This window comes from Lactuca sativa, chromosome 3 (assembly GCF_002870075.4).
Source record: "Lactuca sativa cultivar Salinas chromosome 3, Lsat_Salinas_v11, whole genome shotgun sequence".
Classification (NCBI taxonomy): Eukaryota; Viridiplantae; Streptophyta; class Magnoliopsida; order Asterales; family Asteraceae; genus Lactuca; species Lactuca sativa.
The window spans coordinates 58,695,554-58,716,066 of NC_056625.2; the positions used below are offsets into that span (position 1 = coordinate 58,695,554).

General features: G+C 37.4%; 1 long non-coding RNA gene across 1 annotated transcript; it reads left to right on the forward strand.

Annotated features, from left to right (window-relative positions):
* The first annotated feature begins 486 nt into the window (after positions 1-486).
* On the forward strand, positions 487-1,391 carry LOC128133019 (uncharacterized). The gene is made up of 2 exons (XR_008231215.1): positions 487-679; positions 1,194-1,391. It is a non-coding gene; the product is annotated as an uncharacterized LOC128133019 (long non-coding RNA).
* Positions 1,392-20,513: the final 19,122 nt, after the last annotated feature.

Consider the following 20,513-nt stretch of genomic DNA (forward strand, 5'->3'; position numbering starts at 1 on the left):
ACATACATACATACAATAAAAACGTCAAAACAAAGCTAGAAGCTTATTCTTTAAAATTACATACGCTGATAAATATGTCACCTAATGATGTTTCCATGGTGCAACTCAAATTATTTCCATTGATCCAAGAAATTATTACTGAGTGGCATATAATACATTTCTTCTCAACCACACCATCTAGATCATCTTCCATTGAAGATTTCGGTTCTTAATTCTCCTTATTTAAATTTGGTAACCATATTTTATAATCTCTTCAGTCTTCATCTAATCATATTTGTAGTCTGTGTTTTTTAGTTTTCACATTTCATGTGCTCCATCAGATAACAACATTGATAGAAGATTATGGAATGACAAGATTGGAAAATGTGACTTTACATTGGCTTTTATTCTATTACTTGATCATCAAAGTTTTTTCAAACATCAAAACTGTGTTGATTCAAAACACCTTCCAAATCCCACCTCTTTCATTTGTATATTTGTTTTTTTTAAGCATCTTCTTACTATGGTGAACCAAAATATACTCAAGGATAAAACATCTAGTGGTATGCAGGGTGTAAACAACGAATGGTGCACACTTCTTCACCTTCTTAGCTGTTGTCTTCTTTCACAAGCACATCTTCAATCATCATGGGGTTCTACTAAAAAGAAAGTTAATCAAACCATTTCTTGCTTTTTTTAGGTATGTGTTATGTGACATATCATCCACTAATGTATCATTTGTCATTCAACATCTTTTAGTTTGATGGGTATAGATATAGAAGGGTAAAATGGTAATTTACTTGCATTCAAACAGTTCATTCATTTAGTCAAAAAAAAGGGACAGATATATAGGTGTTTTTCTTATGGACCTAAAACATACAAAGGGGTAGAATGGTCATTTACTTGCATTCAGATATTTCATTAGGGGTGATGCTTTTTGACATAGTACATACAAAGGGGTAAGATAGTTATTTGATTTACGCACATTCATATAGTTCATTTTGCCTAAGAATGGGACGTAGGGGTGTTTCTTTTTGACTTCATATGTACAAAAGGGTAATAGGGTCATTTACTCACATTCACATAGTTCATCTAGTCAACAAAATAGACAAATACGTAGTGGTGTTTTCTTTTTGACTTAATGCACTTATTAATATGGCTATTATTATTATTTATTGCTATATGTTAATGTTATTTTTTTTATTAATATATAGGTTAATTCATTCGGAATCTAACACATCTGGAAGAAGGTCGTGGATACTTTCATTTGGACTTGGTTATACAAATAGGTTATATAGTTAGGGAAAACCTCTTAATAGCAATGTATAATTAGGTCCCCTTTATACCAATGTATTACAATGTATTGTATTTTTGTATGACATTAACTCTTGTGCAATGTATTATATTTTTTGTATATGGTATTTTAATTTCTATTATGAGACATGAAATGCAAATTTAATTTGAAAATTAGTAAATCTATAAATAATATTTTTTTTAACATTTAAAATTATGATACGCAAAAATATGTGTCATCTTCATTTATGACATGGCCTTTCTTCACATGGGCTTTCTTGATACGCATTGCGTGTCATTAACACGCGCGTCGTAAGGTTACGACACGCAAATGCGTGTCGTATTCCTTTATGACAAGGCCTTTCTTGATACACATTGCATGTCGTAAACGGGCGACGTAATTGCGCGTCGTAAATGAGCGTCGTGAATGCGCGTCGTCTCTCTTTATGACAGGGCCTTCCTTGACGCGCATTTGCGCGTCGTCTGAGCCCTTTACGACGCGCAATGAGCGTCGTAAAAGGCTGTTTTTCTAGTAGTGTGAGAGTATCGAAGCGCTGTCCGAGTGCTGAGTCACCACCTTTCAAGTGAGTGCATAGTCCCTTTCATCTTACACATAGATATGAAGTATTTTATATAAGCTACGTGCTATGTGTGCATATTATCTGAATACTTGCTGTCTATGCTGGATGAACGTTTTATACATGTTTTAAAGGATTTAAACTGTATACGTATTTTATATATACAAATATGTTGGGTATGAGATGGGTAGATGAATGATGAGAGATAGAAGATGATGTGAGTATACATTGGCAACTATAGACTTAGTGCCTATGGGACGAACACCGGTAGCTATGGACTTAGTACCTGTTAGACGCTGGTAGCTATGGATTTAGTACCTGTTAGGAATTGGTAGCTATGGACTTAGTACCTATTAGTTAGACGCTGGTAGCTATGGATTTAGTACCTGTTAGGAATTGGTAGCTATGGACTTAGTACTTATTAAACACTGGTAGCTATGGATTTAGTACCCGATGAGTAGGATATAGCAGCTATGGATTTAGTGCTTTACGAACGAACATCGGCAGCTATGGATTTAGTGCCAGTCCTATAACCCTGGAAGTAAGGGACTTCGGAATAAACGAATGCAGGATAGATGACTCTTAGGTTAAATCCTTAAGAGTAAAGAAGATAATGGGGATGGGTAATTGGGTGGATTGTTTGATTGTTTAACATAATATTTATATTATTGTGGGTTGAAAACCCTATGTACTCACCAGGTTTCCCAACCTGACCCACTCAGTTTATTTATATCACAGGTGTTGATATGAAGTCACTTTACACTGAGAGATTTAAAGAGATGTAGATCACTAGTGTAAACAAATGTAAGTTCTGTTTATGCTTATGTTTCTGTATTAACGATGACATCCTAAACGTTTTAAAATGAAATAAATACGTTTCTTCGAAAATGTTTTAATAACGTATTTACCATGTTTTTTTGGGAACAAATTCCGCAACATTTTTATAAAATGAAGTACTCTGATTTTTATAAAGCATAAACAAAAATCGGTCTTTTCTGGCCGTGATTTTGGGGATGTCAAAGTGGGTTAGATCTGTTCCCACATCGGCTGGGAAGGAGAACTAAGCATTCCTTTTAAGGGGTGTGGAAACCTTCCCTATCACAACGCGTTTTAAAGTCGTGAAGGCAACAGATCCCATAATAACTCTGCAGTTAAGCGTGCTCAGGCGGGAGTAGTACCAGGATGGGTGACCCCTGGGAAGTCCTCGTGTCGAGTGACCCAAAGCGGACAATATTGTGATACGTGCTAGAGGGGATGTTACAAATGGTATCAGAGCCAGGGCACAGGTCGATGTGTTCGACGGGGACGTCGAACCCTATAATGGGGGGTGAAAGTGGGTTAGATCTGATCCCACATCAGCTGGGAAGGAGAACTAAGCATTCCTTATAAGGGGTGTGGAAACCTTCCCTATCACAACGCGTTTTAAAGCCATGAGGGCAGCAGATCCCATAAGAACTCTGCAGTTAAGCGTGCTCGGGCGGGAGTAGTACCAGGATGGGTGGCCCCCTGGGAAGTCCTCGTGCCGAGTGGCCCAAAGCAGACAATATTGTGATACGTGCCAGAGGGGGATGTTACAGTATGTGTGTGTTTGGGTTCGGCCGAGAGGAAGAAAGAGAGATGAGTGAAAGGATGGTTGCATGGAAATATGAGAGTTTCATGGAAAACCTTTATGTAAAAATGAGGTGGCACACACACAAAGTCAACTCTTCCTCTTTGTGGGCTTGGGCCGAGAATGGAGAGGAAAAGAGAAGATTTTGGGCTTTTTTCCCTTAAGCCCATATTATAGTTAAGTTAGATGATGCTTGACCCAAATAAATCAAAGTATAATTTTTAAGACCTAATAGGGCTAAATTAATTTGGTTGTGACCCATTAAGGCCCAAAATATTATGTTTCATGTATATGGGTCCATTTAGGGCCCATTAGAGAGTTCTAGATTCAAGATGGATAATTTGAAAGTTTATTAGTCCATTAGGCCCAATAAGGAAATCCTAGTCCAAAATGAACTCAAATTGGGATTTCATAGGTTTCCAATTCTTTGTTGACCATTTGTAGGGCTAGAATGAAGTATTTGATGAAGTTTTGTTGTTCTAGAATGAGCATCATGCATGCTTTCATGTTATTGATTCATAGTTGTTATAAGTGTTGTAGTTACAAGGCACCAAAATTTCTAGTTGTGACAGGTGAAATGATGTTTGCATTATTTTTTGATGGACATTAGCCTTGATACCTGCTGGATAATATTTTGTGTTGGAGATGATGAAACCCTTATGTCACTAAGTCAACTCTTTTCTTCTTATCTTTCCCACCGAAAACTCCACTAGTCCATTGAAATCACCTGGTGATTTCGGTCTAGTGTCACCGTGATCATAGAGTTTTTGGCCCCAAACCGAAAACTCTAAAAGAAAAATCATAGAGTTTTCGGCCCTAAACCAAAAACTCTAACACCAAGGTATAAACCCCAAAATTCATGTCCTGGTCAGTTGACTTTCGTTGACTGGTTTAACTTTTGTTGAGTTGTTAACTTTAACTGGCCCATAACTGCTAGTTGTCATAGTTTCCATATTGAGAGTTGATTAAGAAAATCTACATGTGAGTCAAAAACTTTAATGCAAGGAAGGTGTTCAAGAAGTGTGCCTTGATTTTGAAACTTCATTACTTTAGACTTGTTTTTAGTAACAAAGTTCCAAAGGAACATTTTGTAATATCGTTGGATAAGTCTCTATGACTTTGAAGTCTCAACATTACAAAAGATCGATGCATGTAAGGTTGGAAATCTGACACATTTAGTAGTGAGAAGAATTTAGAACTATGAAATGAGCATCATTGGAATAGTGTCCAATCGATCGGTTCACAAAGGAAGGACCATAGAGAGACATAGTATGGATGTTTATAACGTGGAATGACTGATGTTTAATTCAAGTGTTTAGTTGATTACTCGAAACATTATACAATGAATAAGGTGTAATTAATATGGTGATTAAATAATAAGAGTTTTATTTATATTCAATAATTTTGGGACCATAATTAAGTAGGTTATTATTATGTTTCACTTTGCATGTTTTACTTCCTGAATAATTAGATTATTCAAACATCCACAGTCACTCGTACTTTTGGAAGTAAGTAGTGAATTAAGACTGTCATGAACTGGATTGTAGATTGTTTGAAGAGTTTTGGACATAGCAACAGTTTTGCTGCAATGTTCATGAGTACTTAGAAAATGGGGATTTTGAGTATTGGATAAACCCATGCTCAGAGAATTACTTGATGGATTTTATCACGAGTAATTTTGAGAATATAATATCTTATATTCTTGAAACGGAGATATATGAGTTGTTGTTTACAAGTTTGTTGCACATTTATAATACATAAACGCATCCGTAACTTGATGTTATAAAACATCTTGTTGTGCATGATTTGATGAGTAAATAGTACAAGCATATAAGTCAAAGTTTATCTGATCCTTTTTCCCTAACGGGAAAAGAAATATCTTTGGGTCCTCGATGATTTGATGATGACATTTAAAGTGCTTGGTCAATCCTGGACTGAATTGATGAGTTCAATTGGTAGTCTGATTTTGGTCGTCATAAATCAGAAATCAGGAAACAAATCCTGGACAATGAGATTGATCATAATCCATGTCTCATGTCTATACGATATCTTGTAGAACGGATGAAAATTTGATCACTTATCTTAGGACACATAATTGACTAGGTCAGAGTTCGACATCGGCTTTTGAGAGCTGCAATTTGCTAATTAGTTTTAGAACTTATACCGGCAAATATAGTTATTAGACTTATCCAAGTGGCAGCCCAATGGATTAGGTTTCTACTTTCTAAGCCCATAACTATAACTGGTATATACTTAAATTGATAGTAGCACAACCCTTTTGGGTTGACCTCAAACCTTGCAATTAAATAAGATAAAATTTAGAGAGAGATTGTTTTATTAATTTATTACCTGTTTAATAAAGTAATTAGAAATCAAATGAATGATTTGTTAATATATTAACTAGAAATAGTAATATTTAATTAATATTTAATAAGAAATTAATTGGAATTAATTTTTGGATTAAAGGAATTAGATAAAAGTACAGGGTTAAAGTGTAATTGTTCAATAGTTGAACAAGAGGCATTCTAAAACCATCCTACACGTTGGACGGTTTTGATAGGGTTCTATAAGATCTAGAATTATCCTTGGAGGATAATTAGGAAGTTGGATAATTACCAAAAGGAAATAATATTAATTTATTCCTTTTATGGTTATCTAGGGTTTCCTTGTAACACTATATAAGAACCCTTATACTAAGGATTTTCGGCCATGCCATTTATCATAGGATTACGCCAAATTTTCCTTCACTCTATCCTCTCTCTTCAAGCTCCTTGTTTTCTAGTGTTGAGTGTGAACCATTAGCAGCGTGACATTCATGATACTTGCTCTCCAGGCTTCAACAACACAAGGATTTTATTCTTATTACTATATAATAGTCAAGGTATGATTCTTATAACCCTAATTGTGTAATTTTGATTATATACTAGTGTTTTAGGGTTTCTATTTTGTTGTTCAGAGTTGTATGTTCAATTAGAGAAAACATAGATTAATTTTATGGTTGCATGCACACATAGGATTTATATGTTTTGCGTAATTCCCATCATGTTCACCCTCCATTGTGGTGTGGAATTTTGGTTCATAGAAGGCTCAAGTTTGGCAGTTGACCTTCGTTATTGGAAGTTCGGATGTTGGGGCAACATTGTTTAGTTTCCCTGGTGTGACTTTGACCTACATAGAATCTAGTTTTTAGCATGTTATGGTGGTAGGATTCGTAGGGGGGGTGATCCGACTAAAGTTTTTGCAGAATTTCTAGGTCACCTTGGAAGCCTTCTTGATCTAGTTACGTATTGGTGGAATCTGTTTAGTTTCAACCAAGGTGTGGGATTTTGTTTAGTCGTTCATAATGATGCTTCTAATAATCGTTGAGGATCATCATTTCATTAGATCTACTGACACTTCAACCTTTGGGTAAGGGTTGTAAGGAAGAAGGAATGCAGTAGATCTAGATATGGTTATGTGCGTACCTTAGGGGATGTATATTATAGTAGCTCATCAAATCTGGTCATGAGGAAATGTATATGAACTGAGTAAGATAGCATGAGAATACATGGTCTAAATTCATTGGTATGATTCCTAATTGGGTTGTGTTTGGTTAGCATCTAAAGGAATGTTGAATGGGTTTACATCAAGACAGTAGGTTGATGGTTGAGTATCTTTAGACTCGGTAGTCATTTGCTTGAGTCTCTTAGGTCTCATATCGTTTGTCTTACTGGCATGGTTAGATGTAGTGTGTTGTTCTTCGGAGTCGGGAGACTCAGTGACCAACTGGTTTGGATCATGTGGTCAGTAAAATTTATTTAGAATGTTATATTATTTGTGCACCGGAATCGCTTAACGAAGGTTGCTATGGTGTAACCTTCTTCTTGTGGGCTGTCTATTAGGAGTTTGGTTCCCAGTATGAGAGTTGGTTCTAAAATCTCGAGTGATTTGTCAGGTGGAGGTACACCTGAGTTGATGAGGGATTTCGATGCAATGTGAGAATTCTTAGACCGACCATTTTTATGCCTGTGGGGGCAACGGGTTGGTGATAACATGTCAGGAAGTTAAGAGTATATTTAAAGTTTTTGGGCAGAATTCACTATCGAAATGTTTTGAGTATCTTTTTTAGCATGTTTTGGTGGTGTCCCTAGTCAGGGACTAGGGGTAGGTTCAATGAATGGATGATCATCAGTCTTAGGGTAAGGTTTATGAGAAACAGAATGATGGGTTCCCAATTTTGGGAAGTATAGTGGCGAGATTGGTTTGTGGTTGTAGTGCTGACTGTAACATCCCAAATTCCAGGTATGAAATTTATTCCTTAAAAGTCAAATTCTCCTTGGAACTTGTCGAGTTGATGACCTCAACTTGACGTGTTGAAGACTTTTGGGCCGCGTATATTTTTGGACCAACTCGTCGAGTTGGTGAGGGAAAACTCGACGAGAAGGTGGCTGATTAACAAAACCCTAATTTTTAGGGTGTTTCACCATATTTAAAGGCCTTATACCCTTTGGGTGGCCTCCTTACCCATCTCCCCTGTCTAGAAACCCTAGTTTGATGCTTTTTCTCTTATTTTTTAGTGTGTAAGAGCTTGAAGAGTGTTTTCTTGGTGTTCTTTTGAAGAGCTTGAAGTTGGTGGTGCCTAGCTTGAAGGGGGAAGCTTTAGGTCCAGAATCTCCTTGAGTTTGGCTACTCTTTTGAGGTAAAAAGTCAAAAACTTGCTCATCCATTACTTAGATCTCTTCCTTGGAAGTTTATTGTCATTTTTTGCTCTTTTTGGGATCATTCTTGGGTTTGGGCATTTCATGAAGTTATTACTTCAGATCTGGACGTTCTATGGCCTCATTGGACTTAAAGTTGCAAGATTTATCAAGTTCTAGGCCTCGTTCATGCTTTAGGTCCCTTATTAAGCCTTTCTTGAGTCTTGGAGCCTCTTTGTGGCATGCATGGACGTAAAGTTAGCAACTTTACATGGTATTTCAACTCTTGGGAAACAGATCTATAGTTTGAGGCATTAGAATGGATGAAAAAGGGCTAAATGAGTTAAGTTGGGAAAAATCAAGGAGTTTTCCTTACAACTCGGCAAGTTGGCTCGAGTTTTCCCGCTTCTTTGAGTACTGTAGTAAATCGACGCGTTGATATATGCACTTGACGAGTTGGGTCAACATGGACTATTGACCTTGACTGTTAACTTTGACTTTGACCATGGTTGACCAAGTTTGACTTTGAGGGAATTTTGGGTATTTTGGGGTTTTGATAGAAATGGTCACATGGTCGTTGTACGCTTTTGAGTCCGGATGTGAATTTTGGAGTTAGATTTTACCGGTTCAGCAATACTTGTGAGGTGAGTTCTCCTAACTATACTTATGGTTCGAAGGCACCAATGTCGGCCCTTTTTTGATGGTTATCCTGGTAGATATGATGTTGCTATGCTGTTATGATCTATTAGATCTGTATCCTGGTAGATAGGATGATGTTATGCTTATTGATTTGTATGATATGTGCTTGCTTGTTAACTGACTATGTAGTTAAGAGTTATGTATATGTCGACATGTGTGTGTGGTTGGGTTGAGGTGGTCCTGCTTTGTGATGTAGGCCAACAAACCCAGGGCGGTCCGGATAGGCTGTAGGCCCTGCGAGGCGGTCGAGATAGGCTGTAGGACCTGCGAGGCGGTCCAGTTAGGCTGAAGGCTCATTTATGGTTGATCTTGTCTGTTATGTTACGTGGTGGTATTTTGGGGGAAGATTCACTAAGCTCTGGGCTTACAGTTTTTGGTTATGTTTTAGGTACCTCAGATGATCATGGAAAGGCAAAGGCTTGATCGTTCACCTGCTCGTATTTTGTATTATGATTTCTAGGAAAAAATCTAATGTGAAACCTATTTTGGAAACAATATGTAATAAATGATGGTTTTTGGATTTATCTGAAAGTTTTAAAATTTTCAAAATTTCATGGGTGTTACAAGTTGGTATCAGAGCCTTGATTTAAGTGAATTGGAGGAATACTCATGAGAATCCAATCTCAAACTAAGGAAAAGATTTTCAAAATAGTTTTCAAACGGTTTTCAAAATACTAATAGAGGATGCGATGTGTACGATCAACCGGAGCCAGTAAGTAGACCCAGAATACCATGCTATTATTTGATATTGTGATATGTTAGAACAACATGCTAGTGATAGGATAGAGATCTTCAGGAATTGCACGATAGAATTGCCTGATTTTATGATGCCTTATAGCATAGGGCCTTTTCTTTTATGAAATTGACATCATTACTGTAGTTGCTTAGTGTATGCGTCATGGATATATATATAACTAAGATCTTATAGCCTGAGAATGTTTGGTTTGGCATTATTTCCTATTCTTGTTTGATGATAGACTTACGGTACGATCAGATATTCGAATGTCTATAAGATCTAGTGTTATGTATGGCTAGCATACACAAGTGCTACAGGGTTGGTGGAAGTTTCATGGATGAGTCGTGAGGGGTCAGTAGGCCACTAGTGAGATGTTTAGCCTTTCCTCTTGGAGTGATAATTGAGTGTTCGTCTATGTTTATGAGTATTGTTAGGACGTTGTGATGATCCTTGAGACAATCACGGGTAGGTGTGGAAGGTAGTATGGGCTCGTACTACTGAAAGCACAGGACCTGTATATGCAGCAAGGAAGTCACAACCCCTAGGGATTCGTTGGGAGTTGGTTCCCCATTATTTATGTGAATTATCTGATATCTTTCAGGTGTATTTTCAGTATGGTGACTACGAGGCGAGTTGAGATTGGATCCGGATTAGGAGGATCCTCCATGAGGAGGTTGTGGCCATCGTCATGGATCAAATTCCAGAGATGTTCGGGTCTATCAAGACCGCGATGATGGAGTTTCTAACTTTTATTCAGTCTGATTATGCGACACCGGTCTTTGAAGTTGAACATGCCCCTTCTTTGATGATCGCTACACAACCATTGCTGAAACTATTGCTACTACAGCCTCCATAGCTGTGGCGAATGCATGTGTTGGGACAGGGCGGGCCTTTCAGTATCGGGACTTTGGTAATACGAAGCCCCCAACTTTAAATGGAGTCTACGACCCGATTGTGGCCATGAGATGGCTATCTGATGTGGAGGGGTGTTTCTTCACGCGTTCATGCCCTGCTAACTAGAAGGTCATGTTCACATTGAACCTTCTAAGGTCCGGAGCGAAGGATTGGTGGAGACTTGTTACGGGATCGTACTCTGATGATCAGAGGGTTGTGATATCTTGGGATCAGTTCAGATATATGTTTCATGCTCGCTAGATTCCTCGGGTCGAGCGGGAGAGGTTGGCTCGGGAGTTTTTCGACCTGAGGCAGGGATTGGAGTCGGTGATGGAGATCACTCGGATATTTAACAAGAGGGTGATGTTTTTCCCTGAGTTTGCTTCAGAGCAGGCTTAGATGACCTGTTATCTGAGCATGCTTAAGACTGACATCAAACAGTTTGTTTCTACTCAACGATGTAATACCTTGTTAGAGTTACAAGAGGCCGCCAGGCGGCGTGAGCTTGAGATAGAGTTTTAGCTAAGAGAGCAGAGGTATGCCCCGACACAGTCGCAGCCAGCGCCAAAGCGATTCAACACCACCAATTCTAGGTCTGGAGGTCAGCATGGTCGCACTTGTGGGAAGTGAGGGAAGGTTCATGTTGGAGCATGTCTATCTAGTAGTGGGTGCCACAAATGTGGCAAAGAGGTGCATTATGCGAGGGTCTTCTGCCATTCCACCCCGATTCCAAGTATGAGGATTTTCTATCATTGTGATCAGGTTGGCCATGTGAAGTTCAATTATCTGTTTCTCACCGCTAAGCCGGCACAAGCTCCTGCGCCAACTACTTTGAGGATCACTGATAAGATTCAGGGCAGGGCGGAGCCCCCGAGGGCTCGAGGTCGCGCTTTCCAGCTCACTGCCGAGGAGGCCAGGATACCACCAGATGTTGTGACTGGTATGTTTCTATCCCTTATCTTATTGATTATATGGGTTATATGCTCATATGTTTGTACCTCTGTTAGGTACGTTCCTAGTGAACTCATTGCCTGCTTTAGTGTTGTTTGACTCATGTACGATTTGTTCATTTTTTTTCTCGATCCTTCAGTAGGGAGTTTGTTTTTCCCATGGGGGAGTTAGAGTGTCCGTTGCAAGTTTCTATCGCTAACGAACACAGGGCTGCGTTTTAGAGATCTTCGAGGTGTCCTTTCTGATCGATTTGATTCTGATTCTAGTGGGGGATGTCTGTGTGATCGTGGGTATGGACTGGCTTAGCCATTTCGGTGCCATGATCGACTGCGAGGGCCAGCAGGTGGTAGTTCGAACCCCAAGTGCGGGATAACTGGTTATTTATGGAGAGGGCGCCAGGTTGGGTTCAGGGTTTTTTTGGCACCCACGGCTCAGCTGTATATTCAGCACGCGTGTGCAAGTTATTTGGCTTATGTGGTGGATACGAGGGTTGGGGATCAGGTGTCAGTTGCTGATGTTTTGATTGTCTGGGAGTTCGGTGAAGTATTCCCATAGGAGTTACCCGGTGTACCTCCTGAGAAGCAGGTCGAGTTTAGGAGCGAACTTGTTCCAGGTGTGACCCCTATTTCCAAGGCGTCGTACCGATTGGCACCGCCTAAGATGCAGAAGTTGTCATCTCAGCTGCAAGAGCTGCTAGGCAAGCAGTTCATCCATCCGGGCAGTTCTTCGTAGGGAGCACCGATTCTTTTTGTCAAGAAGAAAGATGGTTTGCATCGGATTTGCATCGATTATAGGGATATGAACAAGCTGGCGGTGAAGAACCGTTATTTCCTTTCGCGTATTGATGATCTCTTTGATCAACTGCATGGATCATCTTGGTTCTCCAAGATAGACCTCAGGTATGGGTACCATTAGGTCAGGGTAGGGAGGAGGACGTGGAGAAGACCGTGTTACAGACTCTTTATGAGCATTACGAGTTCGTGGTGATGCTGTTTGGTCTCACCAATGTGCCGACAGTATTTATGGATTTGATGAATCGAGTATGCATGCCAGTGGTCGATGGCTTATTTATTGTGTTCATTGATGATATCCTAGTGTATTCCAAGACCACGAAGCAACATGAGGAGCATCTTCGTGAGATTATAGGGGTTTTGAGGCAAGAACGACTTTATGTGAAGTTCTTGAAGTGCGAGTTTTGGTTGCGAGAAGTTCAATTCCTTGGACACCTTGTTAACCAATATGGGATTTTGGTCGATCCACCCATAATCGAGGCGGTGATGCAGTGAGAGGTTCCAAAATCTCCCTTGGATATTAGGAGTTTTCTGGGTTTGGAAGGGTACTACCAGAGATTTATTTAGGATTTCTCCAAGATTACAGTACTCCTCACTCGTTTGACAAGGAAAGGCGTGGATTTACGGTGGGGCCCTAAGCAGCAGTCAATATTTGAGACCCTTCGACAGAGACTTTGTGAGACTTTGCGAAGCCCCAATTTGGAACTCAAATAGTTCCAAATTATTTTCAAAATAACCAAGTGTTCGTTTCAAGTTTCCATTGTAGATGAACACAAGGTTTCCACTACTAGTGTATTCTGAAGTTGTGTCCTGGTGATATTCGGGGCGCCTTTTCCTTTCCCGATGGGGGATGTTTGTGCTATTATGGGCATGAATTTGCTTACCCAGTTGGGGCTCTAATCAACTGTGAGTGACAATTAGTGGTGATGCGTACCTGAAGTATGGGAGAATTGGTCATTTATGGTGAGGGAACTAGAGTTGACTCGAACATTTTTACTATCATGAGGGCTAGAAAATATATTTAGAAGGGTTGTGTTGGATACCTTGCTTATGTGGTTGATACTCAATAGGAGAAGGAGTGATCGATCTCCAACATGCTAATGGCCCAACACTTCCCAGATGCTTTCCCCGAGGATTTACATGGTGTACCTCCGGAGAGGCATGTCGAGTTCCGGATCGATCTGATCGCTAGGGCAGCCCTTATTGCAAAGTCTGCATATCATACTGCACCGTGTGAGATGCATGAGTTATCCTCTCATCTTCAGGAGCTATTGGGGAAAGAGTTTATTCGGACGAGTAGTTTTCCATAGGGAACACCAATTCTGTTTGTGAAGAATAAGGATAGTTCTCACCGACTATCGGGAGCTTAATAAGTTGATAGTGAAGAACCGTTATTCACTCCCAAGGATTGTTCCCCTTTTTTTTATCAACTACAGGGTGCATCTTGGTTTTCAAAGATTGATTTGAGGTCAGGGTATCACCAAAAGAGGGTCACGAAGAAGGATATGGATAAGATGGCCTTTCAACTTGGTATGGCTATTATGAGTTCAGGGTGATGCCATTTGGGCTCACCAATGTACCAACAATGTTTATGGACCTGATGAACCAGGTGTGTAGGCCGATGCTTGACCAGTTAGTTATTATGTTTATTGATGATATTTTGGTCTATTGCAAGACCAAAGGGAAACATGAGGAGCAATTGAGGAAGATTGTTGGAGTTTTGAGGAATGAGAGATTGTATGTTAAATTCTCCAAGTATGAGTTTTGGTTGTGTGGGTTTCAATTTCTAGGACACCTCGTCTATTAAAACAAGATTTTGCACAATCCGGCCAAGATCGAGGTAGCTATGGAGTGACATTTTCCAAAGTCCCAATCTAAGATCCAAAGTTTCCTTTGTTTGTTGGTTATTACATGAGGTTGATTCTAGATTTCTCTAATATTTTTGTACCTCTCACTCGTCTGATGAAGAAGAATGATGATTTTCATTGGGGGCCAGTGTTGACCCTTCAAGAAGGTGTCGAGGACTTCATGGTGTACTATGATGCTTTGATCAAAGGACAAGGAGTGGTACTTATGCAACGAGATAAACTGATTGCTTATAAATTTAGATAGCTCAAGCTTCATAAGGCTAATTATCCTATGCACAATCTGGAGTTGGGGGCGGTGGTGTTTGCCTTGATGATTTGGTGACACAATCTAAATGGGGATTGTTGTACCGTTTACACGAATCACATGAGTTTGAGGTATCTTATGGATCAACTGAATTTAACTATGAGGCAGCGCAGTTGTACTGACGCCATGAAGGATTAAAACTGTGAGATTTTGTATTACCTAGGGAAAGCCAATATGGTGGCCGATACCTTGAGTTGCATAGTGGCTTGTACTCCTATGATATGGGTTTGTCAGACGTTGCTTGAGGAAGCCTACAAGTTGAAGTTATTGATTCATCGTGGCATGATGAAAATGTGTCGAGATTTGAAACTTAGTTATTGGTGGCCCTGCATAAAGAGGGAGATAGCTTGGTATGCTGAGAGGTGCTTGACTTGTCAGAATGTCTAGGCCAAAAACCAGAGTCCTCACGACAAGTTGCAACCTTTAGAGATTCCTGTATGGAAATGGGTAGATTTCATCATGGATTTTATCACAAAGTTACCGAGAATGACTAAAGGGTTTGATGCTATTTGGGTGATTGTTGACCGTCTGACCAAGAGTGCCCGCTTCCTTGCCATTCAAGAGAGTTCCCCGGGTGCAAATTTGATTGATATCTATGTTCGAGAGATTGTTGCTTGTCACTTGTGCCTATTTCTATAGTTTTAGACCAAGATGTTGTTGGATTAGATGTCTAAGCCCATAACTATTATTGGTATGTATTCAACCCGAGAGTAGCACGGTCCATTTGGGTTGCATGGCATCGGAACAATTAGATATACAAAATGAGAAAAAGGATACTTATTATTTATATTAATATATTATAAGTTTTAATATATTAATATGAAATCATATTATTTAATTAGTATTGATCAAGAATTAATTTAGTGATAAAAAAGAACTAATTAAATATGGACTCTTATATATATATATATATATATATATATATATATATATATATATATATATATAGGATGGGCCAAGTTCATCTAGGTTGGGCTAAGCTTTCATGGATAGTCCATGGAGTTTTTAAACCATGGATCCTATGGAAATGAAAGGCCATGGGTATTAGGGTTTACATGAATATAACCCTAATCCTCCACACTATATAAAGAGGTCACTAGTTCATGAAATGGGTACTAGTGTATAGTACACAAGTGGACAAATCCGATTTCTTAAGAGTGAACTTAAGTATTCTTCTTCTCAAGTTATTCCAAGGGTTTTTGGTGTTGTGTAAACCATTTGAGGTGCAACACTTGGGACACTAAGTTCTTAAAGGTTCAAGACTTCAAGCTCCATCAAAAGGTATGTTATCCTAACTAGTATCTTGTATTGTTTATGTCAATTGTATGCTAGTTATAGGTTTAATACCTTGGAAACCATTTGCATGCATAATTAGTGAAAACATAGATCCACTGTATTTGGGGTTGTATGTGCACCATAGGATGTTGTAATATACTAAAACCCATCAGATGCCCGGTTTACTTCTAGGTTATGGAAGAGATTCCATGAGGATTTGGGTACTTGGCTGCATTTTAGCACTTCATATCATCTGGAGATAGATATTTAGAGTGAGTGGACCATTCAGATGCTCAAGGATATGTTGAGAGCTTGTACCATCAATTTTTGTGGGAGTTAAGATTCCCACATTCCCTTGGCTGAGTTTTCATATAACAACAATTATCATTCCATCATTGGTGCTCCTTCTTATGAGCTTCTTTATGGAAGGAAGTTTCGGAACCCAGTTTGTTAGGGAGAGGTGGGAAAAAGAGTCATGGGGGAACTGAGGTGGTGCTCAAGATGACAGAGCACATACAACAGGTCAGGCAGGGGTTACAAACAATACAAAGGGACTAGAAGAATTATGCTGGCAGATGTCATTTTGAGTTAGAGTTCCTAGTCAGGGATATACTTCTCTTGAAGGTGTCACCATGTAAAGGTGTTATTCATTTAAGAAAGTGGGTTAAGCTATGCCCCAGATTCATCAGAACATTATGGGTAATTGTCAGGATAAGAAAGGTGCCCTAATGATTAGACTTATGAGAGGAGATCAGTCAGATCCACAACACTTTTCATGTCTCTCAGCTTCAAAAAAATTTAGTGGAAGATTCAGCGGTCATGCCTTTAGACAACATACAGGTTGAGGAGCATCTAGATTACATGGAGAGACCGATAACTATTTTAGATAGGACGACAAAGGCCTTGCCCAACAAGGTGGTGGCTTTGGTTAAGGTGCAGTGGCAACACCGGAAGGGATCAAAGTAGACTTGGGAGCCTACGGAGCAGCTGCAAGACCATTACCAAGAGCTGTTTACGACTGTGGCTTTGAACGATAAAATCTTATTCAAGTTGGGGAGAATTGTAACTCTTGAATCCTGTTATGAATTTATATATTGAGTATTAAGTCAAAGAGTTGGATTTCGTCCTTTATCCCCAACCACGACGTGGTGATTGCCTTGTCACCATATCATGGTGTTCATTTGTGCCACAACGTGACTCCGTCAAGATCCTAAAACCTTAGGGCTCAGTTTTTTATCCCTATTTAAGGAATAATGGGGTTATGGTTTCCTTCAACCCCAACCTCCATCCTTCTAAAAGTGTTCTTCCAAAACCATAGCCTCATTTCTCTTCTGTAAGCCTTTTTGGTGTGTTTAGTATCATTCTTGAAAGAAAGAAAATAATCCCTTGGAGCTTGCAAAGTGATTATTGAAGATGTCCAACATCCTGTGAATCTTCTGGAACTTTGTAGAGTTGGGTATGCCTTCCTGTGATGTGAGATGTGGAGGTTTCTACTTTTTCTTTGATGTGAGCTTGCTTACTATGTTATGTATGTCATAGTGGTTGTGCTATGACAGTATGATATACTAGCTGAGTCTTAGATAATACTTGTATGTATGTATGTTCTGTTGTGTCGACAAGGACTCGAGGTTCATGTAGAACCGTCCGGTTGATATATACCATTGAGTCGATGTAGACTTGTACTCGATATGGACTCAGGGTTTTTACGGACCCATTGTTGTTACGAATGGCTATTTCTAATGTATGTGATACTTTGGGGAACTCACTAAGCTTTGGCTTACAATTGAGGATTTGAATGTTTTAGGTACTTTAGATGATTGGGGCCAAGTGAAGGTGTGATTGTACATACTATCAAGTAGATTTCAAGATTTTAGCAGATGTTACATTTCGTTACTCTGATTTTGATTCTATAGTTAGAAAACATATATTTTGATGACTTTTGATTTTATGAAAATGACTTTCAATCCTTATCAAAAAAAAATTACCATGCTTTTTGGGAAGTTACAAGGAATACGGAAGTCGCGATGCAGTTGTTTAGGTGTCACGGTGTGGTTCCTGATTACTGATATTCACCTGTTAGTGATATTATCCGACTGTTTTATCATTTTCTGACCATGACTTGGTCAAAAGGTTTGGTCCCGGTCGGTGATGGTTAAAAGTTGACCAGTTTGGCCTTTGTTCATAATTGGGTAAAATTGAGAATTTAGCTAAGGAATGGTCTTTGGTTTGGCTTGAAGTAACTTGTGATAGTTATTGTCGTTGCTAGGTTGCTTTTGAGCTTCTGTCGTTTAGCTGAGACAAGTTTTCTCACTATACCTTGTACTACAGTATAGATCATCTGTATGATAGAATGTTGGTATATTGTAGTGAACTGTTAGGTAAGTAGAATTCGTTAATAGTTACATGTGTCTGCTTGTTTGGTAGTAGTCTATTATATATATATATATATACATATGTTGACATATTATGGGTGAGTTGAGGGCGAACCAACTATGTGCTGAAGAATAGGTTACTCGGGTGGAACAACTTAATGTTGAAGGCCAAAAGGTTGGACAAACTTTATGGTGAAGGCCAAAGGGGCGGACGGGCCTTGTGTTGGAGGCCATTGTGTGAATGCATTGTATGTGTATTTTTGTGTGAAGTATTTTGGTGAACTCATTAAGTTTTGGTTTTACAATTGTAGATTAAATGTTTTTTACCTATTTTATCAGTTTGTGAGAAAGTGAAGACGTGATTGTACATACATACACACATCAGCAGTTTAATGATTCAAGATTCCGTTTTTCTTCCTTCATAACTCTAATTTAGAATTATGATTTATAAATAAATGGTTTTACCTTGGATGTATTTTTATGAAAATGAATGTTTATTTTATTTTAAAAATAAAAAATTTATTCTGAAAATCGAAACGTCACATATCTACAAAGGAAAACAAAACCCCTTAAAAAATAAAAAAATAAAAAAATAAAATAAATTGACTGGAACAAAAGAGAAAGCCAACAACAAAACCATTGGAGGAAAACAAAAACGGTAACCCATAAAATAGCCCTTCGGAGTCAGGCTAGAAACTATTCACTTTCCTGAGCCTCTTTATAAATTAACTAGGTGTAAAACTTATGTATTACATGGGTTAATTAAAAAAATTGAATATAAATATCTAAATATTTATGAATTTTGGACTTATAAGAAAATAAGAAAAATAATGATTATTAAAATTGATTTTTTTTATCTTTTAAATTTAAATAAATAAACAAAATAAATTAATAAACTTTAATTTGAGAATTTTAAAATAAGAAGATAAGTTTATTAATGAAATTGATATTCATTTATTACTATCTTTATTATAATTATTACATTAAAGTATTAAACGAAATTTATTAAAATAAAAGAACTTATAAAATGACATGTGAAGAAAATTAATTAAAAATAACCAGAAAATGATATTTAAAAAATTAAATAAGAATGTGATATGGCAAAAAAAAAAAAAAAAAAAAAAAAAAAAAAAAAAAAAAAAAAAAAAAAGCTTATTAGAGTGGATATTAATACGTATAATAATACAAACAGAATAAAGGTGAAGTTTTCAGCTTTTTGTGTTTCCTATTTTACTTACAAAGGCTCATTCTTTTAACATCATGTACTTCACTCTCCATTATGGTGCACCATGTTTTGTAATAATTTGAAAACTGAATGACTTGCTTTTGTAACAAAGTTATATTGTTTTTATGTGTTGTTATAATCAAATGATTTTATCAACATTTTATTTAATAATATTTATCTGCCAATTTATAAAGAATTAAACATCTGTACCAAAATGTACATTTATAAGTTGGTTTAGTTTTGGCGAAGAATTACTCTATAAGTAGATAAATTACTAAAAAGATGCATTTCCTAATATAATTTAACAAAAATGTATATAACAGTTATATTAACACATCGTTAATCCCAATTTAAAAGATGCAGTCCCATTATTTCACTTGACCAGGTTCACCCCATACTTTTGGGTACTACGGGTAGTAGTTGAGTAGTACCAAACATTCATGACCTTCTTTACCAATACAATTCATCTTCATATAAATTACACTCCTTTTATCTTTAAATCTTTTAGAAAACAAATGGGGCCATATACAAGAAGCATATAGTAATTACGTATGATTTAATCAGAAAATCTTCTTAAGTTTTATATGGTTAAACTAAGCATGGACAAAAATCGAATCAATCTAGAAAAAACCACAACAAATTAAAACTTAAAAAACTAAAACTCATACAAAAACTGACAGAGTAGTTTTTAATTTAACAAAAACCGACGAAAGTCAGTGCAGCATAGTTTTACCATAGAAACCGAACTGCACCACTATAATTATATATAGTAAAATTCTTTTATGATATTATGGATGTTTAAGACCGTGATTTTCTTCATTGGTGAATCAAAATATTGAATACATCATTATAAGTGATAACTAAGTGTATATTCACGCGTTGCACATGATTAATATAATTAATAAGATAAACAATTTACTTTTCAAAAAAGACTTATATGAGAAATATGACATAACCATAAAATTTAAATAATTATTTCATTAAACAACACAAAACAAACTATTTAATTAAATACTATCAATATAATCGTATACAACATATTATCGATACTATATATCTATTCTAATTTTACATTAGTTATTCAATCACAAACGTATAAACGTACAACGATTGTATTAAAAAAATAGTAAAACATATATATATATATATATATATATATATATATATATATATATATATATATATATATATATATATATAACAAACTTACAAATTAAAAGTTCTAACATAATAACATGTCTCAAAAAGTAGTCAAAAGACCTC